This window comes from Pseudophryne corroboree, unplaced genomic scaffold (assembly GCF_028390025.1).
Source record: "Pseudophryne corroboree isolate aPseCor3 unplaced genomic scaffold, aPseCor3.hap2 scaffold_1150, whole genome shotgun sequence".
In the NCBI taxonomy this organism is placed as follows: Eukaryota; Metazoa; Chordata; class Amphibia; order Anura; family Myobatrachidae; genus Pseudophryne; species Pseudophryne corroboree.
Window position 1 is genome coordinate 1 of NW_026967775.1, and position 27,693 is coordinate 27,693.

General features: G+C 50.7%; 4 non-coding genes and 4 pseudogenes across 4 annotated transcripts; all 8 read right to left on the reverse strand.

The window, feature by feature from the left end:
* Nucleotides 1-1,810: 1,810 nt before the first annotated feature.
* Nucleotides 1,811-1,994, reverse strand: LOC134990248 (U2 spliceosomal RNA). The gene has a single exon (XR_010195114.1). It is a non-coding gene; the product is annotated as a U2 spliceosomal RNA (small nuclear RNA).
* A 5,686-nt stretch (nt 1,995-7,680) lies between these two features.
* Nucleotides 7,681-7,785, reverse strand: LOC134990180 (U2 spliceosomal RNA; annotated as a pseudogene).
* Nucleotides 7,786-10,373: 2,588 nt separating this feature from the next.
* Nucleotides 10,374-10,559, reverse strand: LOC134990177 (U2 spliceosomal RNA). Its single transcript, XR_010195067.1, has one exon. It is a non-coding gene; the product is annotated as a U2 spliceosomal RNA (small nuclear RNA).
* Nucleotides 10,560-11,365: 806 nt separating this feature from the next.
* On the reverse strand, nt 11,366-11,489 carry LOC134990198 (U2 spliceosomal RNA; annotated as a pseudogene).
* A 1,265-nt stretch (nt 11,490-12,754) lies between these two features.
* Nucleotides 12,755-12,939, reverse strand: LOC134990238 (U2 spliceosomal RNA). The gene has a single exon (XR_010195107.1). It is a non-coding gene; the product is annotated as a U2 spliceosomal RNA (small nuclear RNA).
* Nucleotides 12,940-18,614: 5,675 nt separating this feature from the next.
* On the reverse strand, nt 18,615-18,719 carry LOC134990188 (U2 spliceosomal RNA; annotated as a pseudogene).
* Nucleotides 18,720-19,984: 1,265 nt separating this feature from the next.
* Nucleotides 19,985-20,197, reverse strand: LOC134990173 (U2 spliceosomal RNA; annotated as a pseudogene).
* Nucleotides 20,198-26,820: 6,623 nt separating this feature from the next.
* Nucleotides 26,821-27,004, reverse strand: LOC134990166 (U2 spliceosomal RNA). The gene has a single exon (XR_010195059.1). It is a non-coding gene; the product is annotated as a U2 spliceosomal RNA (small nuclear RNA).
* Nucleotides 27,005-27,693: the final 689 nt, after the last annotated feature.

Consider the following 27,693-nt stretch of genomic DNA (forward strand, 5'->3'; position numbering starts at 1 on the left):
TTGAAAATGCCCACATAGTTCTGTAGGCGCATACCGCCGCGGACAGACGAGCAGTATCTGGTCAGGAATGCCCTTATTTGGTCCGGTTCTACAAAGGGGTCGTACATATGTACTGTCAGGGGCCGTTCTGCTCCCATGAATAAGGGCAGCAAAGTCCACCCCTGGAGGAGGGGCTCATTAATATGGGCTCTTACCCTCTCATATGCGTTGATGCAGGTCTCCGGAAAATGGAAGGTGATGTCGAAAGTCCCCGCGTTGGCAAACTCCTGTATGCAGTATATGTCGTCTTTTTCCACTTTTGCCAAAGGTACCATGATTTTATGCCAAACGTGCATTAATGTGCGGTGCTGTCCTCCCACTGTCCTATCCAGCTGGATCCTGAACGTGTTTTTTGCACTTGTCATCCTGGCAGCCGCAGAGACTCCAGCGAGTTGTGATCCACTTCTCTCAAGCTCCCAGAGTCCCCAAAAGGGAAACCCTGAATCCTATAGGCCAGATCAGGCCCACAAGTGCACCTGATCTTAGCCAAAAGGCCGAGAAGCGATAACCCGAATGTGGGCTGAGGGACCGGCGCAACCGAAACAGGATCTACAATCCATCATGGAGAATCACCCTCCCCCACGCACGCTTACGCTATACTATCTGCAGATTGACTTGACTTTGGTTGGCGGCGGCGATCCCAGCAAAGAAGAGGGAGAAGGAAGGAGAAGTCCGGACTGACAAGCAGGCAGTCACCCAGGCGCGCGCGCAACCACATTCCATCACTCACTCCTGCATCGTGAGTTTTCTCTCCTCTCCTGTCTTGCTGGCTGCTTGACTGACTGACTGGCTGGCTGATGCACAATCATTTGCATTTGGTCCGCCTCCGACAACCACACCCACCAGACGTCTGCCGCCCGTCCCGTCTGTCCCTGCTGGCTCCGTGCTTATCACATTGACACAATGCTATGCACTTGCACTTCATCACTTAAGCAGTGGGACATTCATTCTGCAATGGAAGGTTCCCTGGCTGCCTTGAACCTCCTGTCTCTAAAATCTGGATTGTTTCAACCAACCCGTTCATCCTGGCAGATTTCAATTTTTCACTACAGTGTGAGGGCTCTGTGATGTCATCATGATGCACACTCTATGATGTCATCATGATGCGACACATGTGATGTCATCATTATGCGACACACGTGATGTCACAATGTGCTTGGCTGTACGGACTGCATTTGCTTGGCTTGCTAACTGACATCCACTTGAGGGAGACACACACCAGGAGATGGATGCAGCATATACACATACTGCAGAGCTTGTGCCTTTAGTGCCTGTAACAGCAACTATCCACACCTCCTGCAACCAGCGTGGACACCACCGCCACTAAAATAAAAATTAGTTCCAAACATGACCAGGTCGAAAAGACCAGCCGAAAGGATGATCATGATAGTAAGTTAAAAATGTAGGAATTCATTTCGAAGTGGTAATGCTTCTTCGTTCGTACTTAGTTTGCATTCAAGAATTAGGCCTACGTAGGCCTCACATCCAAATGCTGATCAACTGTTTCAATTTGTCTTGTGCAGAAGGAGGGAATTCAATGGAGACAAGAAGTAGACGATAAATAAGACTCCACACAGTAGTTCACACGTGCTTTTATTCATCCATTGTAACATTTTAATAGACAGCAAAGATTGAATACAATTTTGACACAGTATAAAAAGCATGCTTACAAAATCCAAGAGTTTATCAATGCAGCAGGCAAAAAAACATTGCAAATCCTGGGGAATAAGCTGAGAAGTCATCATTCATCTATTTTTGGAATACAGATTAGGAAAGGTGCACCGGTCCCGGAGGTACTGCAATACCGGGTCAATGCGTGGAGTGGACAGAGCAAGCTCTTCTTCCATCTCCCTGTTCTAAAAATCCATTTAATATATGGCCCCCAGATAGGGGGCGTATCAGATATTAAACTGATAAGAACAGATTTTTGATTGAAAAAGCGTCTTTATTGGTATAAAGTTGCAAAAAACAGACGGTAACATTGACAAACATAAGTGCCGTGTCGCAGCACAGGCCAAAACACAGCACAGATGCAGACTGTATAGTGCAGTCGAAGAACTACGGCGCGGGCCTGTAGCCTACACCGTAGTTCTCAGGCTGCACTATGCAATTAGACGATACAATAACACAACAGTAATTAAGGCTATGGGTGTGGAGGGTAGGGGGGTGAGGGAGGGTGAATCACAGGCCCGAAGCTTTATTGAAAAGACAGACACATATAAGGGGGAGGGCAATAAATAGAAGACATCAATAAAACAACAGACATTGTGAGTGAGGGGGCAGGGGCCACGGTCCCAAAGTCTCATCTTCGGTTCGGACAAGGGGAGAGGGGCAGAAAAAGGGGGGTTTTAGTCCTCTTCTTCCTCAGGGCTGTCCATGGTGGAATAGTCTCTGAGCAAGCTGTGAACCAGCCTGCAACAGTCCTGGATAGACATCCTCTCCCTCCTCAGAATGAGGCGGTTCCTGGCAAGCCACGAAGCGTCCTTAACACTGTTCATAAGGCGCCAGGCTTCCTGGATCGCCCCAACGGTGTGGGTGCCAGGGAATAGTCCGTAGAGTACCGAATGGTACGTGAGACAGTTCCTTGGCACAGAGTTTTTCAGTTCGTTTTCCAGGGCGTCCAACAACAACTGGGCCCAGGCACAGTCCCAAAACAGGTGCATAGATGTTTCCTCGTGTATGATGCACCTGGGGCAATGTCTGTACCTGCACAGGTTCCGGGAGTGCATGAATGACCGGAGGGGCAGGCCCCCCTGGATGGCCATCCACGACAGGTCTTTGTGTCTGTTTGTGAGCCTTTTAGAGGCCACATTCTCCCAGACCTGTTTGGCAGTCGCTGAAGGGAGCCCCGGAATCGGCTCCAAATCGTCTTTAGCTCTGATGAGCTTGTAGATGGTCTTCGGTTTCCATAAGTCAGGTTTAACTCCCTCCAGTTGGTGTTCCCTCACGAACTTGGACACGTCCAGGTAGAACCACGGGGTGTTCCAGTTGTAAGGGATGGAGCTGTCCCATTTGTCCCAGCCGAGATTCCTCCAAAGAGGCAGGAGGAAGAAACGGGACATAGAGTTTCCTGCCGAATCGTTCAAGTTCTCGTACATTGTCCTTCGGATGCAGTTACACACGAAGAAGGCTCGAAGCATGGTTGGGATATCCGGAATACCCTTTCCACCCTTGAGGGGCTCCTTGTACATAACTGACCGCTTTACTCTGTCCATCTTGGAGCCCCAGATGAAGTGAAACACTGCCCTTGTGGTGGCCCTGCAGACGGTTGCCAGTGGTGGCCAGGCCTGCGCGGTGTACTGCAGAACGGGAAGAATCTCGTTGCGCAGCACAAGTGATTTCCCCTCGATGGTAAGTTCTCTGAGGCTCCACAATCCAATCTTTTGTCGAACAGTCGCCAGTCTCTCTTCCCAACATCTCAGGGCTGCACCCTCACCGCCGAACCAGACTCCCAGGATCTTGATGAAGTCGGGCTTGATGGTGAAAGGAAATGGTGCAGAGGATGACAGGTGCCACTTTCCGAAGAGCATAGCCTCTGACTTCCCGCAGTTGACTTTAGCCCCTGAGGCTCGGCCGAAGTTCTCGCAGGTCTGGACGAGTGCTGTCACCGAACGCTGGTCTGCGCAGAAGACAGTGACGTCATCCATGTACAGCGAACACTTGGCCTCTCGTCGGTCACGACCCGGTGCGGCGATCCCTCTGATCTCTGGGTTCCGTCTGATGCATACAGCCATAAGCTCTATAACACAAACAAAAAGAAGAGGTGAAAGAGGGCAGCCTTGTCTGACCCCGGACAAGATGGAAAAGGGGTCAGTCTTCCAGCCGTTCACCAGCACCGAGCTGTGGATATCAAGGTACATCAGGTTAACATACGTACAAAACATTTTACCGAGGCCAAATTTATGCAGAACCCTGCCCATCAGCTCATGTGAGACACGATCGAAGGCCTTCTCCTGGTCAAGACTGACCAGGGCCGCGTGAACGTTCCGATCCTTGATGTAATGGACCGTGTCTCTGAGGAGGGCGAGGCTGTCTGCAATCCTGCGACCAGGAATGGCGCAGGTCTGGTCCGGGTGAATGATCTGTCCGATGACAGCCTTCAGCCTGTTGGCGAGCACCTTGGCGAGGATCTTGTAGTCCACGTTTAAGAGAGAGATGGGCCTCCAATTTTTCAGCTCACATCTCTCCCCCTTACGCTTATACAAGATCGTGATCATTCCCTCCCTCAGCGATGGGGGCATTTTGCCCTCCACCACCATCTCCCCGTACAGCTCGAGCAGGTCCGGTCCAATGAGGTCCCACAGCGCTACATAGAGCTCTGCTGGGAGACCATCACTGCCCGGGGTCCTGCCCTGCCTAAAGGATCTGGCGGCAGAGTGCAACTCCTCCAACGCCAAGGGAGCATCCAGGGCGGCTTTACCTGCAGGATCAATTGTGTTAGTGATACCTGACAGGAACTTATCAGCCTCCTCGCTGTCTGTAGTCTTAGGGGAGTAGAGGTCGCTGTAATAGTCGCGGACGACTTTCATCACGCCCTCCTTCCCCTGTCTGGGGATGCCGGTCTCATCTCGCAGCTCAGTCAGGGGCGTGTGGCCAGAGTGGAGTTTCCTGAAAAAGAAAGAATTTGACTTCTCGTCCTTCTCAAGGTTCTCCACCTTGGAACGGAAGACGATACGTCTGGATTCCTCCTCAAAGTGCCCTTTCAGGCCCTCTTTGGTCTCATCCAGCTCGTCTCTCACGTCCCAGCCGCACCGTTGGAGGTCCAGCAGGGACTGCAAATTTCTCTGCAGTCTCTTGAAGTTCCTCTTTCGGTCGCACGCCTGTTGTCTCCCTTTAACCTGAAAGAAACTGCGAATGTTAGCCTTAGCATATTCCCACCAGTCGCTCATACATTCAAAATAACATTTGTCATTTTTCCATGTGATGTAGGCATCCTTCAGCTCCGCCAGCACCTCCTCTCTTTCCAGTAGGGCGCAATTCAACTTCCAGGAGCCTGGGCCAGGTGAAAAACCGCTGCCCAGGACTCCTTGGAAGAGAATGGCCCTGTGGTCTGAGAAGAAGCAGGGGACCATAGAATGCCTCGTCTGCTTCACTGCTCTAGAGGTAAACACAAAGTCAATGCGGGAACGCACAGAGCCATCGGGGCGGCTCCATGTAAAATTCACGGAGCCGGACCCCATGGAGCCCATAGCGTCCCGCAGTGATGCTTCGGTCACCATTTCTATGAGCAGTTTAGACGTCACATCAAGCTTGGTAGAGTTGCTGGTGCTGCGTCCATCCTCCTCCATGGTGCAGTTGAAGTCTCCTGCCATCACTACCGCCCTAGTGGTTGCGAGCTGCGGTCGCAGGGTCTGGAAAAGCTCCAAGCGCTCATTCTTGAAAGGGGGGGCGTACACGCAGATAAGCCTGATAGGCTCACCTGCCCAGGAGCCGTCTACGATCAGCAATCTGCCGCAGACGAGCTCCTGAACAGAATCTAGCGTGAAGAGGCTCCCCCTGATAAGAATGGCGACCCCTGCAGACTTACACTCACCCCCACCGGACCAATAGGAGGCGCCGTGAGACCACTGCCTGCCCAGATGTTTGTAGGACCTGGAGAAAGGAAGAGAGCATTCCTGCAACATGTACACATCACATTTCTGACTATCTAGGAAAGTAAACACAGACTGTCTTCTAAGCTTATCCTTAATACTCCTCACATTAATGGTGAAAATTGAAAATGACGCCATTAGTTGGGGAAAAAAGAGAGGTTAGGCAACAGTTCTACATTTACGTTACCACTCCGTCGGGCGGGGCTTCCTCGGCATCGGATGCCAGGTTCCCTTGCTCGGGTAGCGGCGAGCAGTCTCCCAGTATCCGGTCGAGTAAGGCGTCGGCGTTGGCATCCAGCTCCTCCTCCTCCTCCCTGCTGAATGCCTCCGCCAGCTCCTCCATTTCTTCTTCCAGTGGGGTCAGCTCGACCGCCAGTTTCTTAGAGGATTCGGAGTCCGCAGACGGGCTGTCGAGCTCCTTCCTCTTGCAGTTCCGTGTCTTCTCGGCACCTGCAGTTGGAGTAAGAGGGGAGGGGAGGGCGGGGAAATCTTCCTGGGAAGAAAGGTCAGGTGGGGCAGGGGTGGCTGGGTTGGGAGAGACAATGGGCTGGGTAGGAGAGTCGGAGGAGGGGTCAGGGAGGGTTGCGACAGTGGTAGGGATGGGAGTCACTGTCGCAGGGGGTGGGCTGGTGGAGATGGGTAGGGAGGTGGTGAGGGAGGATGGGAGGGGGGTGGGTTTGACAGGTTTCTTACCCTCCTGCGGTTTCTTTTCCTTCTGCGTAGCAGAGGGCAGCAGCTTGAGGGCAGGGTTGGCACGTCCGGTCACCACAGCTGAGTAGGTTCTCGACCTACTCGGGCAGTCCCTGTAGACGTGGTCCACTTTGCCGCACAGGTTGCAGGTTTTCCTCGTGGGGCAGTCTTTGGTCTCATGGCTGGCCATGTGGCAATTCTTGCATGCCGGGACCTTGCAGTCCTTCATCACGTGGCCCGTCCCGCCGCACTTCCTGCAGTTGCGTGGCTGGTCGGCGTAGTGGAGAAGTCCTTGAGATCCCCCCAGGGAGAAGCACTGTGGGAGGTGCTTGACTCCTTCTGGGCACGAGGTGTCCTTTTGCAGGACGACGATCACAGCCCACTTTCCAGTCCAGAAGCTGTTCCCATCCAGAACCCTTGTGGGGTCCTTCTTGACGGTACAGAACCGGCTGAGGAAGGTGACAATGTCCTTGATGGGCGTGTGTGGGTTCCTCATTGAAACCGTCACCCGCCTTTCCTCTCTTTGAATAGGGCAATTGCCCACAAAGCGGGAGAAAGGGGATTCGGGTCTCGCCGATTTCACTGCCTCCCAGTACCTCTTGCAGATGGCAAGGGAGGCGAAGGTGACGTAGAAGATCCCCTTCAGGTAATTCTGGATGCTGAGGGTTTCAGCGGTCGAGAAGCCCTGGTCCAGGATCATCTTCTTCCCAAAGGTCTCCACTGTCATGTCCGGCATCCGTCCATCCACCTCCTTCAACTTCATCACCACGGTGAATCTCATCCAGGGCTCCAGGGACGGTTTGTCTTTGGTGCTCGCCTGGGTGGGTGCCGCTGGCGGTGTTGCTGCAGGGGTTGTGGCGCTGGGTGCGGCCGATCCGGTGGGGGCTTTGGCGGTTTTTTTCGCCGTCTTGGCCTGGCTCTTCTTGGCGAGGGTGGCCGGAGTGGAGGCAGAGGCTGGAGCAGCTGGGGCTGGAGCAGCGGGGGCTGGAACAGCGGCGGCTGGGGCAGCGGTGGCCATACTCACGGGTCCTTTGGCGTAGAAGGCGGGGCGGAGGATCAGCGCTGTCGTCGAGAGGAGGAGAGGCGGTCGGTCGCTTCAGAGGGCAGAGCCAGCAAGTCTAACCCTCCAGTGCAGGTAGGGGGCGCTGCAGAGCTTCTCCGGCGAAGTCCCTTTTCTCCACGCAGTCTTGCTGGCGGAGGGGGGGTGTCTTCTCCAGAGGGCAGAGCAAACAAGTCTAACCCTCTGCTGTAGCTGGGGAGCGATGCAAATCTTCACCCTCTTCAAGCGATCTTCTCCTTCTCCTCGCAGTCTCGGCTTTCGATTTTTCTGGCTTCTCGGCCCGGGTGCAGCTTAGCCCTGAGAAGGACAATTGTCGGTCCAAGAAACAAGGTAGCACCGTCAGTCAGCGTGAACTGATAAGAACAGATACTACACTTGATCTTAGCCAAAAGGCCGAGAAGCGATAACCCGAATGTGGGCTGAGGGACCGGCGCAACCGAAACAGGATCTACAATCCATCATGGAGAATCACCCTCCCCCACGCACGCTTACGCTATACTATCTGCAGATTGACTTGACTTTGGTTGGCGGCGGCGATCCCAGCAAAGAAGAGGGAGAAGGAAGGAGAAGTCCGGACTGACAAGCAGGCAGTCACCCAGGCGCGCGCGCAACCACATTCCATCACTCACTCCTGCATCGTGAGTTTTCTCTCCTCTCCTGTCTTGCTGGCTGCTTGACTGACTGACTGGCTGGCTGATGCACAATCATTTGCATTTGGTCCGCCTCCGACAACCACACCCACCAGACGTCTGCCGCCCGTCCCGTCTGTCCCTGCTGGCTCCGTGCTTATCACATTGACACAATGCTATGCACTTGCACTTCATCACTTAAGCAGTGGGACATTCATTCTGCAATGGAAGGTTCCCTGGCTGCCTTGAACCTCCTGTCTCTAAAATCTGGATTGTTTCAACCAACCCGTTCATCCTGGCAGATTTCAATTTTTCACTACAGTGTGAGGGCTCTGTGATGTCATCATGATGCACACTCTATGATGTCATCATGATGCGACACATGTGATGTCATCATTATGCGACACACGTGATGTCACAATGTGCTTGGCTGTACGGACTGCATTTGCTTGGCTTGCTAACTGACATCCACTTGAGGGAGACACACACCAGGAGATGGATGCAGCATATACACATACTGCAGAGCTTGTGCCTTTAGTGCCTGTAACAGCAACTATCCACACCTCCTGCAACCAGCGTGGACACCACCGCCACTAAAATAAAAATTAGTTCCAAACATGACCAGGTCGAAAAGACCAGCCGAAAGGATGATCATGATAGTAAGTTAAAAATGTAGGAATTCATTTCGAAGTGGTAATGCTTCTTCGTTCGTACTTAGTTTGCATTCAAGAATTAGGCCTACGTAGGCCTCACATCCAAATGCTGATCAACTGTTTCAATTTGTCTTGTGCAGAAGGAGGGAATTCAATGGAGACAAGAAGTAGACGATAAATAAGACTCCACACAGTAGTTCACACGTGCTTTTATTCATCCATTGTAACATTTTAATAGACAGCAAAGATTGAATACAATTTTGACACAGTATAAAAAGCATGCTTACAAAATCCAAGAGTTTATCAATGCAGCAGGCAAAAAAACATTGCAAATCCTGGGGAATAAGCTGAGAAGTCATCATTCATCTATTTTTGGAATACAGATTAGGAAAGGTGCACCGGTCCCGGAGGTACTGCAATACCGGGTCAAAAGGCCGAGAAGCGATAACCCGAATGTGGGCTGAGGGACCGGCGCAACCGAAACAGGATCTACAATCCATCATGGAGAATCACCCTCCCCCACGCACGCTTACGCTATACTATCTGCAGATTGACTTGACTTTGGTTGGCGGCGGCGATCCCAGCAAAGAAGAGGGAGAAGGAAGGAGAAGTCCGGACTGACAAGCAGGCAGTCACCCAGGCGCGCGCGCAACCACATTCCATCACTCACTCCTGCATCGTGAGTTTTCTCTCCTCTCCTGTCTTGCTGGCTGCTTGACTGACTGACTGGCTGGCTGATGCACAATCATTTGCATTTGGTCCGCCTCCGACAACCACACCCACCAGACGTCTGCCGCCCGTCCCGTCTGTCCCTGCTGGCTCCGTGCTTATCACATTGACACAATGCTATGCACTTGCACTTCATCACTTAAGCAGTGGGACATTCATTCTGCAATGGAAGGTTCCCTGGCTGCCTTGAACCTCCTGTCTCTAAAATCTGGATTGTTTCAACCAACCCGTTCATCCTGGCAGATTTCAATTTTTCACTACAGTGTGAGGGCTCTGTGATGTCATCATGATGCACACTCTATGATGTCATCATGATGCGACACATGTGATGTCATCATTATGCGACACACGTGATGTCACAATGTGCTTGGCTGTACGGACTGCATTTGCTTGGCTTGCTAACTGACATCCACTTGAGGGAGACACACACCAGGAGATGGATGCAGCATATACACATACTGCAGAGCTTGTGCCTTTAGTGCCTGTAACAGCAACTATCCACACCTCCTGCAACCAGCGTGGACACCACCGCCACTAAAATAAAAATTAGTTCCAAACATGACCAGGTCGAAAAGACCAGCCGAAAGGATGATCATGATAGTAAGTTAAAAATGTAGGAATTCATTTCGAAGTGGTAATGCTTCTTCGTTCGTACTTAGTTTGCATTCAAGAATTAGGCCTACGTAGGCCTCACATCCAAATGCTGATCAACTGTTTCAATTTGTCTTGTGCAGAAGGAGGGAATTCAATGGAGACAAGAAGTAGACGATAAATAAGACTCCACACAGTAGTTCACACGTGCTTTTATTCATCCATTGTAACATTTTAATAGACAGCAAAGATTGAATACAATTTTGACACAGTATAAAAAGCATGCTTACAAAATCCAAGAGTTTATCAATGCAGCAGGCAAAAAAACATTGCAAATCCTGGGGAATAAGCTGAGAAGTCATCATTCATCTATTTTTGGAATACAGATTAGGAAAGGTGCACCGGTCCCGGAGGTACTGCAATACCGGGTCAATGCGTGGAGTGGACAGAGCAAGCTCTTCTTCCATCTCCCTGTTCTAAAAATCCATTTAATATATGGCCCCCAGATAGGGGGCGTATCAGATATTAAACTGATAAGAACAGATTTTTTTTTTTTTTTTTTATCGAAGCCCGAGGTGCGTGACTTCATCACCCAGTGTCTGTGACCAAACGTGCTGGGGGCGAAGGTTCTTGGACCCTCTCCGAAAGGAGAAGGGCCCCGTTACTCCCCTAACCCTCAGAGCCCGAAGGCCTACTGAGGGAAAAAAGGGACTGTGGGTCCCCCCTTGCCGAAGCGCGGAGGGACCCTCGTGTGTCCCCAGGGTTGGCCGAAGCTTCCCCCTGGGGACCGATATCAGCCTCTGGCCCTCCCCAAAAGGAGAGGGCCTCAGCAACTTAGGAGAGAGGGTGGCCCATAAGGGTCTCACCTTAACCCCAACAAAACCGTGACGTGACACACTACAAAAAACATAAAAAGTGCTAGTGCTGTGCACAAGTGCAAAACACGTGAGTGGGCATAAATAAATAAATAAGCCCCAGCCAGAAGGCCGGGGGGTATAAAAAATTTTCCTTACCCTAGCCAAAAGGCCAGGGCAAAGGAAGTGGGTGCAGACAGGAAGGGTTGAAGTGTTAAGTGCTAAAGTGCCTTAGTGCAAAGGTGGCTCGAAACCCCAGTGCATTTCCGGCACCCCTGTCCCTTCCAGTTCCAGGGGCACGAAACACCTCGAGCTTCTAGCTGCTTCCGACCTCTCAGCCAGACCCAGTTTCATACCCACTCGGTGCCAGGGTCAACCCCCAGTACGAGAAGAGATACTAGACCAGGCCTTTCTCCACTCCACGCAAGGGGCCTTTTTTCATCCCCTTAGAAGGACGGTGGATACTAAGCCTAGTTTTTCTCCCCTCTCAACCAGAGGCAGCGCCACACCCCAGCATTTGGTACTCCACAAAGTGTTTCTCCATTCCACATCTAGGAACCTCTCACGCTCCTAGTGTAAGAACAGATACTCCACCCTGTGTTTCCCTCGAGCAGGTACTACACTTGATCTTAGCCAAAAGGCCGAGAAGCGATAACCCGAATGTGGGCTGAGGGACCGGCGCAACCGAAACAGGATCTACAATCCATCATGGAGAATCACCCTCCCCCACGCACGCTTACGCTATACTATCTGCAGATTGACTTGACTTTGGTTGGCGGCGGCGATCCCAGCAAAGAAGAGGGAGAAGGAAGGAGAAGTCCGGACTGACAAGCAGGCAGTCACCCAGGCGCGCGCGCAACCACATTCCATCACTCACTCCTGCATCGTGAGTTTTCTCTCCTCTCCTGTCTTGCTGGCTGCTTGACTGACTGACTGGCTGGCTGATGCACAATCATTTGCATTTGGTCCGCCTCCGACAACCACACCCACCAGACGTCTGCCGCCCGTCCCGTCTGTCCCTGCTGGCTCCGTGCTTATCACATTGACACAATGCTATGCACTTGCACTTCATCACTTAAGCAGTGGGACATTCATTCTGCAATGGAAGGTTCCCTGGCTGCCTTGAACCTCCTGTCTCTAAAATCTGGATTGTTTCAACCAACCCGTTCATCCTGGCAGATTTCAATTTTTCACTACAGTGTGAGGGCTCTGTGATGTCATCATGATGCACACTCTATGATGTCATCATGATGCGACACATGTGATGTCATCATTATGCGACACACGTGATGTCACAATGTGCTTGGCTGTACGGACTGCATTTGCTTGGCTTGCTAACTGACATCCACTTGAGGGAGACACACACCAGGAGATGGATGCAGCATATACACATACTGCAGAGCTTGTGCCTTTAGTGCCTGTAACAGCAACTATCCACACCTCCTGCAACCAGCGTGGACACCACCGCCACTAAAATAAAAATTAGTTCCAAACATGACCAGGTCGAAAAGACCAGCCGAAAGGATGATCATGATAGTAAGTTAAAAATGTAGGAATTCATTTCGAAGTGGTAATGCTTCTTCGTTCGTACTTAGTTTGCATTCAAGAATTAGGCCTACGTAGGCCTCACATCCAAATGCTGATCAACTGTTTCAATTTGTCTTGTGCAGAAGGAGGGAATTCAATGGAGACAAGAAGTAGACGATAAATAAGACTCCACACAGTAGTTCACACGTGCTTTTATTCATCCATTGTAACATTTTAATAGACAGCAAAGATTGAATACAATTTTGACACAGTATAAAAAGCATGCTTACAAAATCCAAGAGTTTATCAATGCAGCAGGCAAAAAAACATTGCAAATCCTGGGGAATAAGCTGAGAAGTCATCATTCATCTATTTTTGGAATACAGATTAGGAAAGGTGCACCGGTCCCGGAGGTACTGCAATACCGGGTCAATGCGTGGAGTGGACAGAGCAAGCTCTTCTTCCATCTCCCTGTTCTAAAAATCCATTTAATATATGGCCCCCAGATAGGGGGCGTATCAGATATTAAACTGATAAGAACAGATTTTTTGATTGAAAAAGCGTCTTTATTGGTATAAAGTTGCAAAAAACAGACGATTACATTTGACAAACATAAGTGCCGTGTCGCAGCACAGGCCAAAACACAGCACAGATGCAGACTGTATAGTGCAGTCGAAGAACTACGGCGCGGGCCTGTAGCCTACACTGTAGTTCTCAGGCTGCACTATGCAATTAAACGATACAATAACACAACAGTAAATAAGGCTATGGGTGTGGAGGGTAGGGGGGTGAGGGAGGGTGAATCACAAGCCCGAAGCTTTATTGAAGGACAGACACATATAAGGGGAAGGGCAATAAATAGAAGACATCAATAAAACAACAGACATTGTGAGTGAGGGGGCAGGGGCCACGGTCCCAAAGTCTCATTTTCGGTTCGGACAAGGGGAGAGGGGCAGAAAAAGGGGGGGTTTAGTCCTCTTCTTCCTCAGGGCTGTCCATGGTGGAATAGTCTCTGAGCAGGCTGTGGACCAGCCTGCAACAGTCCTGGATGGACATCCTCTCCCTCCTCAGAATGAGGCGGTTCCTGGCTAGCCACGAAGCGTCCTTCATACAGTTCATAAGGCGCCAGGCTTCCTGGATCGCCCCAACGGTGTGGGTGCCAGGGAATAGTCCGTAGAGTACCGAATGGTACGTGAGACAGTTCCTCGGCACAGAGTTTTTCAGTTCGTTTTCCAGGGCGTCCAACAACAACTGGGCCCAGGCACAGTCCCAAAACAGGTGCATAGATGTTTCTTCATGTATGATGCACCTGGGGCAATGTCTGTACCTGCACAGGTTCCGGGAGTGCATGAATGACCGGAGGGGCAAGCCCCCCTGGATGGCCATCCACGACAGGTCTTTGTGTCTGTTTGTGAGCCTTTTGGAGGCCACATTCTCCCAGACCTGTTTGGCAGTCGCTGAAGGGAGCCCCGGAATCGGCTCCAAATCGTCTTTAGCTCTGATGAGCTTGTAGATGGTCTTCGGCTTCCATAAGTCAGGTTTAACTCCCTCCAGTTGGTGTTCCCTCACGAACTTGGACACGTCCAGGTAGTACCACGGAGTGTTCCAGTTGTAAGGGATGGAGCTGTCCCATTTGTCCCAGCCGAGGTTCCTCCAAAGAGGCAGGAGGAAGAAACGGGACATGGAGTTTCCTGCAGAATCGTTCAAGTTCTCGTACATTGTCCTTCGGATGCAGTTACAGACGAAGAAGGCTCGAAGCATGGTGGGGACATCAGGGATACCCTTTCCACCCTTGAGGGGCTCCTTGTACATAACTGCACGCTTTACTCTGTCCATCTTGGAGCCCCAGATGAAGTGAAACACTGCCCTTGTGATGGCCCTGCAGACGGTTGCCAGAGGTGGCCAGGCCTGCGCGGTGTACTGCAGAACGGGAAGGATCTCGTTGCGCAGCACAAGTGATTTCCCTTCGATGGTAAGTTCTCTGAGGCTCCACAATCCAATCTTTTGTCGAACAGTTGCCAGTCTCTCTTCCCAACATCTCAGGGCTGCACCCTCGCCGCCGAACCAGACTCCCAAGATCTTGATGAAGTCGGGCTTGATGGCAAAAGGAAATGGTGCAGAGGATGACAGGTGCCACTTTCCGAAGAGCATAGCCTCTGACTTCCCGCAGTTGACTTTAGCCCCTGAGGCTCGGCCGAAGTTCTCGCAGGTCTGGACGAGCGCTGTCACCGAACGTTGATCCGCGCAGAAGACCGTGACATCATCCATGTACAGCGAACACTTGGCCTCTCGTCGGTCACGACCCGGTGCGACGATCCCTCTGATCTCTGGATTCCGTCTGATGCATACAGCCATAAGCTCTATAACACAAACAAAAAGAAGAGGTGAAAGAGGGCAGCCTTGTCTGACCCCGGACAGGATGGAAAAGGGGTCAGTCTTCCAGCCGTTCACCAGCACCGAGCTGTGGATATCAAGGTACATCAGGTTAACATACGTACAAAACATTTTACCGAGGCCAAATTTATGCAGAACTCTGCCCATCAGCTCATGTGAGACACGATCAAAGGCCTTCTCCTGGTCAAGGCTGACCAGGGCCGCGTGAACGTTCCGATCCTTGATGTAATGGACCGTGTCTCTGAGGAGGGCGAGGCTGTCTGCAATCCTGCGACCAGGGATGGCGCAGGTCTGGTCCGGGTGAATGATCTGTCCGATGACAGCCTTCAGCCTGTTGGCGAGCACCTTGGCGAGGATCTTGTAGTCCACGTTTAAGAGAGAGATGGGCCTCCAATTTTTCAGCTCACATCTCTCCCCCTTACGCTTATACAAGATCGTGATCATTCCCTCCCTCAGCGATGGGGGCATTTTGCCCTCCACCACCATCTCCCCGTACAGCTCGAGCAGGTCCGGTCCAATGAGGTCCCACAGCGCTATGTAGAGCTCTGCTGGGAGACCATCACTGCCCGGGGTCCTGCCCTGCCTAAAGGATTTGGCGGCAGAGTGCAACTCCTCCAACGCCAAGGGAGCATCCAGGGCGGCTTTACCTGCAGGATCAACGGTGTTAGCGATACCTGACAGGAACTTATCAGCCTCCTCGCTGTCTGTGGTCTTAGGGGAGTAGAGGTCGCTGTAGTAGTCGCGGACGACTTTCATCACGCCCTCCTTCCCCTGTCTGGGGATGCCGGCCTCATCTCGCAGCTCAGTCAGGGGCGTGTGGCCAGAGTGGAGTTTCCTGAAAAAGAAAGAGTTGCATTTCTCGTCCTTCTCAAGGTTCTCCACCTTGGAACGGAAGACGATACGTCTGGATTCCTCCTCAAAGTGCCCTTTCAGGCCCCCTTTGGTCTCCTCCAGCTCGTCTCTCACGTCCCAGCCGCACCGTTGGAGGTCCAGCAGGGACTGCAGAAGTCTCTGCAGCCTCTTGAAGTTCCTCTTTCGGTCGCACGCCTGTTGTCTCCCTTTGACCTGAAAGAAACTGCGAATGTTAGCCTTAGCATATTCCCACCAGTCGCTCATACATTCAAAGTAACATTTGTCATTTTTCCATGTGATGTAGGCATCCTTCAGCTCCGCCAGCACGTCCTCTCTTTCCAGTAGGGCACAATTCAACTTCCAGGAGCCTGGGCCAGGTGAAAAACCGCTACCCAGGACTCCTTGGAAGAGAATGGCCCTGTGGTCTGAGAAGAAGCAGGGGACCATAGAATGCCTCGTCTGTTTCACTGTTCTAGAGGTAAACACAAAGTCAATGCGGGAACGCACAGAGCCATCGGGGCGGCTCCATGTATAATTCACGGAGCCGGACCCCATGGAGCCCATAGCGTCCCGCAGTGATGCTTCGGTCACCATTTCTATAAGCAGTTTAGACGTCACATCAAGCTTGGTAGAGTTGCTGGTGCTGCGTCCATCCTCCTCCATGGTGCAGTTGAAGTCTCCTGCCATCACTACTGCCCTAGTGGTTGCGAGCTGCGGTCGCAGGGTCTGGAAAAGCTCCAAACGCTCATTCTTGAAAGGGGGGGCGTACACGCAGATAAGCCTGATAGGCTCACCTGCCCAGGAGCCGTCTACGATCAGCAATCTGCCGCAGACGAGCTCCTGAACAGAATCTAGCGTGAAGAGGCTCCCCCTGATAAGAATGGCGACCCCTGCAGACTTACACTCACCTCCACCGGACCAATAGGAGGCGCCGTGAGACCACTGCCTGCCCAGATGCTTGTAGGACTTGGAGAAAGGAAGAGAGCATTCCTGCAACATGTACACATCACATTTTTGACTATCTAAGAAAGTAAACACAGACTGTCTTCTAAGCTTATCCTTAATACTCCTCACATTAATGGTGAAAATAGAAAATGACGCCATTAGTTGGGGAAAAAAGAGAGGTTAGGCAACAGTTCTACATTTACGTTACCACTCCGTCGGGCGGGGCTTCCTCGGCATCGGATGCCAGGTTCCCTTGCTCGGGTAGCGGCGAGTTGTTTCCCAGTATCTGGTCGAGTAAGGCGGCGGCGTTGGCATCCAGCTCCTCCTCCTCCACCCTGCTGAATGCCTCCGCCAGCTCCTCCATTTCTTCTTCCAGCGGGATCAGCTCGACCGCCAGTTTCTTAGAGGATTCGGAGTCCGCAGACGGGCTGTCGAGCTCCTTCCTCTTGCAGTTCCTCGTCTTCTCGGCACCTGCAGTTGGAGTAAGAGGGGAGGGGAGGGCGGGGAAATCTTCCTGGGAAGAAAGGTCAGGTGGGGCAGGGGTGGCTGGGTTGGGAGAGACAATGGGCTGGGTAGGAGAGTCGGAGGAGGGGTCAGGGAGGGTTGCGACAGTGGTAGGGATGGGAGTCACTGTCGCAGGGGGTGGGCTGGTGGAGGTGGGGAGGGAGGATGGGAGGGGGGTGGGTTTGACAGGTTTCTTACCCTCCTGCGGTTTCTTTTCCTTCTGCGTAGCAGAGGGCAGCAGCTTGAGGGCAGGGTTGGCACGTCCGGTCACCGCAGCTGAGTAGGTTCTCGACCTACTCGGGCAGTCCCTGTAGACGTGGTCCACTTTGCCGCACAGGTTGCAGGTTTTCCTCGTGGGGCAGTCTTTTGTCTCATGGCTGGCCATGTGGCAATTCTTGCATGCCGGGACCTTGCAGTCCTTCATCACGTGGCCCGTCCCGCCGCACTTCCTGCAGTTGCGTGGCTGGTCGGCGTAGTGGAGAAGTCCTTGAGATCCCCCCAGGGAGAAGCACTGTGGGAGGTGCTTGACTCCTTCTGGGCACGAGGTGTCCTTTTGCAGGACGACGATCACAGCCCACTTTCCAGTCCAGAAGCTGTTCCCATCCAGAACCCTTGTGGGGTCCTTCTTGACGGTACAGAACCGGCTGAGGAAGGTGACAATGTCCTTGATGGGCGTGTGTGGGTTCCTCATTGAAACCGTCACCCGCCTTTCCTCTCTTTGAATAGGGCAATTGCCCACAAAGCGGGAGAAAGGGGATTCGGGTCTCGCCGATTTCACTGCCTCCCAGTACCTCTTGCAGATGGCAAGGGAGGCGAAGGTGACGTAAAAGATCCCCTTCAGGTAATTCTGGATGCTGAGGGTTTCAGCGGTCGAGAAGCCCTGGTCCAGGATCATCTTCTTCCCAAAGGTCTCCACTGTCATGTCCGGCATCCGTCCATCCACCTCCTTCAACTTCATCACCACGGTGAATCTCATCCAGGGCTCCAGGGACGGTTTGTCTTTGGTGCTCACCTGGGTGGGTGCCGCTGGCGGTGTTGCTGCGGGGGTTGTGGCGCTGGGTGCGGCCGATCCGGTGGGGGCTTTGGCGGTTTTTTTCGCCGTCTTGGCCTGGCTCTTCTTGGCGAGGGTGGCCGGAGTGGAGGCAGAGGCTGGAGCAGCTGGGGCTGGAGCAGCGGGGGCTGGAACAGCGGCGGCTGGGGCAGCGGTGGCCATACTCACGGGTCCTTTGGCGTAGAAGGCGGGGCGGAGGATCAGCGCTGTCGTCGAGAGGAGGAGAGGCGGTCGGTCGCTTCAGAGGGCAGAGCCAGCAAGTCTAACCCTCCAGTGCAGGTAGGGGGCGCTGCAGAGCTTCTCCGGCGAAGTCCCTTTTCTCCACGCAGTCTTGCTGGCGGAGGGGGGGTATCTTCTCCAGAGGGCAGAGCAAACAAGTCTAACCCTCTGCTGTAGCTGGGGAGCGATGCAAATCTTCACCCTCTTCAAGCGATCTTCTCCTTCTCCTCGCAGTCTCGGCTTTCGATTTTTTCTGGCTTCTCGGCCCGGGTGCAGCTTAGCCCTGAGAAGGACAATTGTCGGTCCAAGAAACAAGGTAGCACCGTCAGTCAGCGTGAACTGATAAGAACAGATACTACACTTGATCTTAGCCAAAAGGCCGAGAAGCGATAACCCGAATGTGGGCTGAGGGACCGGCGCAACCGAAACAGGATCTACAATCCATCATGGAGAATCACCCTCCCCCACGCACGCTTACGCTATACTATCTGCAGATTGACTTGACTTTGGTTGGCGGCGGCGATCCCAGCAAAGAAGAGGGAGAAGGAAGGAGAAGTCCGGACTGACAAGCAGGCAGTCACCCAGGCGCGCGCGCAACCACATTCCATCACTCACTCCTGCATCGTGAGTTTTCTCTCCTCTCCTGTCTTGCTGGCTGCTTGACTGACTGACTGGCTGGCTGATGCACAATCATTTGCATTTGGTCCGCCTCCGACAACCACACCCACCAGACGTCTGCCGCCCGTCCCGTCTGTCCCTGCTGGCTCCGTGCTTATCACATTGACACAATGCTATGCACTTGCACTTCATCACTTAAGCAGTGGGACATTCATTCTGCAATGGAAGGTTCCCTGGCTGCCTTGAACCTCCTGTCTCTAAAATCTGGATTGTTTCAACCAACCCGTTCATCCTGGCAGATTTCAATTTTTCACTACAGTGTGAGGGCTCTGTGATGTCATCATGATGCACACTCTATGATGTCATCATGATGCGACACATGTGATGTCATCATTATGCGACACACGTGATGTCACAATGTGCTTGGCTGTACGGACTGCATTTGCTTGGCTTGCTAACTGACATCCACTTGAGGGAGACACACACCAGGAGATGGATGCAGCATATACACATACTGCAGAGCTTGTGCCTTTAGTGCCTGTAACAGCAACTATCCACACCTCCTGCAACCAGCGTGGACACCACCGCCACTAAAATAAAAATTAGTTCCAAACATGACCAGGTCGAAAAGACCAGCCGAAAGGATGATCATGATAGTAAGTTAAAAATGTAGGAATTCATTTCGAAGTGGTAATGCTTCTTCGTTCGTACTTAGTTTGCATTCAAGAATTAGGCCTACGTAGGCCTCACATCCAAATGCTGATCAACTGTTTCAATTTGTCTTGTGCAGAAGGAGGGAATTCAATGGAGACAAGAAGTAGACGATAAATAAGACTCCACACAGTAGTTCACACGTGCTTTTATTCATCCATTGTAACATTTTAATAGACAGCAAAGATTGAATACAATTTTGACACAGTATAAAAAGCATGCTTACAAAATCCAAGAGTTTATCAATGCAGCAGGCAAAAAAACATTGCAAATCCTGGGGAATAAGCTGAGAAGTCATCATTCATCTATTTTTGGAATACAGATTAGGAAAGGTGCACCGGTCCCGGAGGTACTGCAATACCGGGTCAATGCGTGGAGTGGACAGAGCAAGCTCTTCTTCCATCTCCCTGTTCTAAAAATCCATTTAATATATGGCCCCCAGATAGGGGGCGTATCAGATATTAAACTGATAAGAACAGATTTTTTTTTTTTTTTTTTTCTTTTTTTTGCCTCAGTTTGTACGTGCTCCAAACCAGCGGTGCGAAGCTTGTAACATCCATCATATGGCTTTTTTTATTATAAAAGAAAATCGTGTTCTTATAACAGTAGAATTATAACAAGCGAAGATTAGTCATAAATTTGGCAATAAACAATTACAAACGGCAACGAAACATACAACCCCACTCCACACTCCTCAACACTCCACCAGGGCCTTCCACTTCCTATGTTTCCACAAGCCTTCCGCATCCTCAACACCACCCTTGTGCCTATCCCACTGAAAACAAAAATACAGCTTTCCCAAAGCCATCCGCACACATTCTTTAACAACAATATCATCCTTTTTGAACACCAAAATATTCCGCACGTCCCACAACACTTCCGACACACATGCCATGAATAACCATAACAGACGCTTATTTACCTTACCACTCGCCCCTAAACCATACATAGCCACCTTCCAACTCATCATCCTAACCCCAGTCAACTCCTTACATAAACCACCCAACACCTTCCACACACTCTGAGCATATCCACAATTCCAAAACAAATGCAGCCCACTTTCACATCCTAGACAAGATGCCCTCGGACATTCAGCCGATCGTACCAAATCCCTCTTCTTCTGAAACTCCCTCACCGGCAAGACTCCATGTAGCTTCATCCACACAATCTCTCTCTGTCTATTTGTCTGCCCACTCACACGTAATCCCGTCCATGCTATAGCACTCTCCTTAGACGTCAACCCCTCAATCACACAAAAATCCTCCCTATCTTTCAAACGCCGAACCACTTTCTTTTTGTCCCTCCATTCTTCCAAGCTCACCTCTAACAACTCAAACTTACGGATAAAAGATTCAACCAAAGAATACCACCCACTCACATGATATGCCATTGGTACTGCATTATCTCTCACTCTCCACTTCAAACCACACAACATCCAACCCGCCATATAACGCATCATGCACGCCGCTTTTGTGCTCCCATCCAACATACGCAAAACCTGACAAATATAGTTTATCCCAAAAAACACTTCCAAATTTGGAAAATTAACACCTCCATTTTTACACTCTTTCACCACAAACACTCGCTTCAATCTCTCCATCCGACCACCCCAGAAAAAAAGAAACAATATCCGATTTAGCTTCTTCACACAACCACTTCCCGGAGGGAAAACGTTTGCAACATATAAGAGCATAGGCAACACCACAGCTTTAATAATTAGCACTTTGCCAAAAATAGTCATTTTCCTCAGACTCCAGAAGTTTACCTTCTGAGCCACTTTTCGACCCACAACATCCCAACTTTCTTTTCCTTTCAAATTCTCATCAAAAATCACTCCCAAAACTTTCAAACCCCCGCTCACACATTCCATTTGATTATCACTCACTGACGCATTTCCAAACACTTTCAACTTAGATTTATCCCAATTCACTCGAAACGCAGACGCACCACAAAATAAGGACACGCGCAACTTCGCCCTCTCCAAAGCCACTTTCGACTGCCCCACAACCACAACATCATCCATATATGCCAACACTTTTACACACTTTCCACCACTCCCAGGCACCAAGAGCCCACGCATCACTTTATCTGCACGCAACATACACAGCAACGGTTCCAACACACAAATAAAAAGAATGGGTGACAAGGGGCATCCTTGTCTGACCCCCGAATCCACTCTCACATGATCGCTCAGGTTCCCATTCACCAAAATCCGACTAAACGCATCAACATACAATCCCTGCACCTTACGCACAAAACCATCCGGAAACCCCATACTCTTCAAAACTCTGAACATGAACACATGACATACTCTATCATACGCTTTTTCAAAATCTAAAGACATAACATACATATCCTTCTTTCGTCCCAAACTATCTCCAATCAGATCTCTAAACAACATCAAATTATCAGTCACTCTTCTTCCAGGCACCGCACACACTTGTTCTTCTCCAATCACTTGCCCAAGCACCTCCTTCATTCGCCATGCCAACAACTTAGCATACATCTTGTAATCTACATTCAACAACGTGATTGGCCTCCAATTTGCCAACACTTTCCTTTCACCCTTCTTGTATATCAACACAACCACACCCTCTTTCATCTCATCAATCATACCACCAGAATCAAAAATATAACTCAAAACCTCCACAAAATCAGCTTTAATCACATCCCACATACACACATAGAACTCGATCGGCAACCCATCACATCCAGGCGACTTATTCTTACGCATGCTTTTCAAAACCGACTCAACCTCACATTCCGTCACCGTGGTCATTAACATGTCACACTCACTCGCATCCACTGTCTCCGTTATTGCACTCAGAGCCTCATCAGCCATATCCACATCCATATTCTTCCACTCATATAATTTCTTATAAAAACGTTCAACTTCAAACATAATCCCATTACTATCACGAACATCCACACCACTATCATCCAACAGCACATCCATATCCCTAGCCGCCCCACACACTTTCTTAAAGAAAAATCTACTACACGTTTCATCTTTCTCCAAATGTTCAACTTTTGACCTAAAAATCAAGCTACGCCCTTTCTCATACAAACAGTCATCCACCTCACGCCGCACGCTCCTAATATCCTCAGACACATCCTCACCCAACTCTCTCATAGCATACAAAAAATCCAACCGCTTCAGGGCCCAATCATACTGCAGACGTTTCTTCCGCGCCACAGTACATCCAATTTTCCGAAAAAACCCACCAATCATACGTTTCACCCATACCCACCATTCAAGAACATTCGCAAAATCCTTTTTACGCTCACGCCACTGACCATATCGCACACGAAAACATTTGCGCACATACTCATCCTCCAGCAACCGAACATTCAGCTTCCACACGCCCCTTCCATACTTCACATCACTCCCACACTCGATCTTACACACCAAACATTCATGATCCGAATACACCACACACCGCTGATCAAAAGACACGTAACGCACACTCTTACCTAAAAACACATAATCCAACCTTGACACAATCATACCTCTATCTGCTTTATAAGTAGGTTTTGGATCATTCGCACTACTCACACGCGCCACATCCACCAAACTAAAATCCGCAATCAACCTCTTTAACATATTCCCTGTCACATCCACACGACTCACACCCGCACTCCTCCTATCCTTCACATCCATAATACAATTAAAATCCCCAACCATCATCACAGGCAATCGACCCGGCAAAAAATAAGTTACCTTTTCCAATAACTGTATCCGCTCGGCTTTATCAGCCGGCGCATAAACGTTGAATAAACGAAATTCAAAACCCTTATAACTAATATGTACCAAAAGGCATCTACCCGGAACAATAATAGTATATGAAATAAAAGAAAAATCCCGTCCCCTCGCTAAAACACCCACTCCATCATTCTTATTCAGCCGTGAGCCTGACCACACAGATACTCCATGAGGCCAGTCAGCAGCTGCAGGAGCCTCAGCAATACCACATTCCTGCAAGCAGAACAAATCACCCCCATTACAGTGTAGCTCATTTAATATAGCAATGCGTCTGGCCTTGGATTTAAGTCCCCGAACATTCAGGGACACTATAGAGAAGGACTTAGCCAGCATGAGATACAATTAAAGGGGGTAAAACATTTTACAGCAAGATATATGACGTCACGGCTTCAGGTCCCAGTGCAGGTCTCCATGAACGACTGAACAGCCTCCTCTGCCAGGTATGAGGTAACAGGGGAGCCCCCCTGCCCCTCTCCAGCAATAGGTGCAGGCACATCAGATATATATGTAGGGGCACTAGAAGCCATGGAATCAGCCTCCTCCCCCACAGTCTCCACAGAAGCAGACACTTCCATCCCCCCCTCCTCCCCCTCCTCCACAGACAATCCATCATAACGATTACTGGTAGGAATGTTGTGAGTACCTGTCAGCCTCTGCCGTTTTGCAGAGCCTGCAGCAGAAGCACTTCTCTTGTTTTTTACTACTGTAAAATCCTCCTCCACCACGGACGCTGCTCTGGACACTGTTGGGCTTCCTCCCCCCCCTGATACTGTATCCCACTCCACTGAGGCATCTGAATCTTCAGAGTCCGCATCCGAGGACTGCAGCCACTCTCTCCTTCTGTCCTCCGCTGCGCTACTCGCAGCGGAGCTATCCGGCGGCTGTGAGAGGAATTCATCAATGACAGCTGAGCCGCTGAGCCGCGGGGGGGCGGGGCTAAGCGCATCCTCGATCTCCTGAGCGCTACCCCCGGCGGCCGCAGCAGCAGCAGCGATCACAGCCGGAGCCGCTGCAGCAGGGTCACGTCTCACCCAGCGCTCTGTCACCATCAGGGGGGGCTCCCCCTCAGCCTGTAGAATTGGCGCCACGGCGCCAGACACCTCAGGAGGGGCTGTTACAAGGGGAGTCTCGTCAGGCATAACAGTAGAAGCAGGATCAGACACCCCGGCCGGGGTGCTGGCAGTTTCCGATACTTGCACCAGTGAATCACTCGCACACACTTCTGATGACACAGGGGCCACCTTGGGGGCATTTAATTTGCCAAGCACACTTGCTGCAGATGGCGGGGTATCTATAAGCCTCGTGCAGGTTCTCATTAAGTGGTCTTGACTCCCACACAGATCGCACTTTTTTTTTTGGGGACATTGCGCAGCTTCGTGGTCTCCCATTCCACAATTACGGCAGCATTTTCCTTTCATACAAGCCTCCTTTGTGTGTCCAAAGGAAAAACAGTTTCTACAATATAGAGGCTGGTCTGGGTAAAATAAAAAACCCCTTGCACCGCCAATCGAAAAATTTGCGGGTGGGTGCATAACACCCCCGATCCCCCCAGGGTCCAGGCGCAGCCGCACCCAGAACCGCGTTTTTCCATTGAAAATGCCCACATAGTTCTGTAGGCGCATACCGCCGCGGACAGACGAGCAGTATCTGGTCAGGAATGCCCTTATTTGGTCCGGTTCTACAAAGGGGTCGTACATATGTACTGTCAGGGGCCGTTCTGCTCCCATGAATAAGGGCAGCAAAGTCCACCCCTGGAGGAGGGGCTCATTAATATGGGCTCTTACCCTCTCATATGCGTTGATGCAGGTCTCCGGAAAATGGAAGGTGATGTCGAAAGTCCCCGCGTTGGCAAACTCCTGTATGCAGTATATGTCGTCTTTTTCCACTTTTGCCAAAGGTACCATGATTTTATGCCAAACGTGCATTAATGTGCGGTGCTGTCCTCCCACTGTCCTATCCAGCTGGATCCTGAACGTGTTTTTTGCACTTGTCATCCTGGCAGCCGCAGAGACTCCAGCGAGTTGTGATCCACTTCTCTCAAGCTCCCAGAGTCCCCAAAAGGGAAACCCTGAATCCTATAGGCCAGATCAGGCCCACAAGTGCACCTGATCTTAGCCAAAAGGCCGAGAAGCGATAACCCGAATGTGGGCTGAGGGACCGGCGCAACCGAAACAGGATCTACAATCCATCATGGAGAATCACCCTCCCCCACGCACGCTTACGCTATACTATCTGCAGATTGACTTGACTTTGGTTGGCGGCGGCGATCCCAGCAAAGAAGAGGGAGAAGGAAGGAGAAGTCCGGACTGACAAGCAGGCAGTCACCCAGGCGCGCGCGCAACCACATTCCATCACTCACTCCTGCATCGTGAGTTTTCTCTCCTCTCCTGTCTTGCTGGCTGCTTGACTGACTGACTGGCTGGCTGATGCACAATCATTTGCATTTGGTCCGCCTCCGACAACCACACCCACCAGACGTCTGCCGCCCGTCCCGTCTGTCCCTGCTGGCTCCGTGCTTATCACATTGACACAATGCTATGCACTTGCACTTCATCACTTAAGCAGTGGGACATTCATTCTGCAATGGAAGGTTCCCTGGCTGCCTTGAACCTCCTGTCTCTAAAATCTGGATTGTTTCAACCAACCCGTTCATCCTGGCAGATTTCAATTTTTCACTACAGTGTGAGGGCTCTGTGATGTCATCATGATGCACACTCTATGATGTCATCATGATGCGACACATGTGATGTCATCATTATGCGACACACGTGATGTCACAATGTGCTTGGCTGTACGGACTGCATTTGCTTGGCTTGCTAACTGACATCCACTTGAGGGAGACACACACCAGGAGATGGATGCAGCATATACACATACTGCAGAGCTTGTGCCTTTAGTGCCTGTAACAGCAACTATCCACACCTCCTGCAACCAGCGTGGACACCACCGCCACTAAAATAAAAATTAGTTCCAAACATGACCAGGTCGAAAAGACCAGCCGAAAGGATGATCATGATAGTAAGTTAAAAATGTAGGAATTCATTTCGAAGTGGTAATGCTTCTTCGTTCGTACTTAGTTTGCATTCAAGAATTAGGCCTACGTAGGCCTCACATCCAAATGCTGATCAACTGTTTCAATTTGTCTTGTGCAGAAGGAGGGAATTCAATGGAGACAAGAAGTAGACGATAAATAAGACTCCACACAGTAGTTCACACGTGCTTTTATTCATCCATTGTAACATTTTAATAGACAGCAAAGATTGAATACAATTTTGACACAGTATAAAAAGCATGCTTACAAAATCCAAGAGTTTATCAATGCAGCAGGCAAAAAAACATTGCAAATCCTGGGGAATAAGCTGAGAAGTCATCATTCATCTATTTTTGGAATACAGATTAGGAAAGGTGCACCGGTCCCGGAGGTACTGCAATACCGGGTCAATGCGTGGAGTGGACAGAGCAAGCTCTTCTTCCATCTCCCTGTTCTAAAAATCCATTTAATATATGGCCCCCAGATAGGGGGCGTATCAGATATTAAACTGATAAGAACAGATTTTTGATTGAAAAAGCGTCTTTATTGGTATAAAGTTGCAAAAAACAGACGGTAACATTGACAAACATAAGTGCCGTGTCGCAGCACAGGCCAAAACACAGCACAGATGCAGACTGTATAGTGCAGTCGAAGAACTACGGCGCGGGCCTGTAGCCTACACCGTAGTTCTCAGGCTGCACTATGCAATTAGACGATACAATAACACAACAGTAATTAAGGCTATGGGTGTGGAGGGTAGGGGGGTGAGGGAGGGTGAATCACAGGCCCGAAGCTTTATTGAAAAGACAGACACATATAAGGGGGAGGGCAATAAATAGAAGACATCAATAAAACAACAGACATTGTGAGTGAGGGGGCAGGGGCCACGGTCCCAAAGTCTCATCTTCGGTTCGGACAAGGGGAGAGGGGCAGAAAAAGGGGGGTTTTAGTCCTCTTCTTCCTCAGGGCTGTCCATGGTGGAATAGTCTCTGAGCAAGCTGTGAACCAGCCTGCAACAGTCCTGGATAGACATCCTCTCCCTCCTCAGAATGAGGCGGTTCCTGGCAAGCCACGAAGCGTCCTTAACACTGTTCATAAGGCGCCAGGCTTCCTGGATCGCCCCAACGGTGTGGGTGCCAGGGAATAGTCCGTAGAGTACCGAATGGTACGTGAGACAGTTCCTTGGCACAGAGTTTTTCAGTTCGTTTTCCAGGGCGTCCAACAACAACTGGGCCCAGGCAC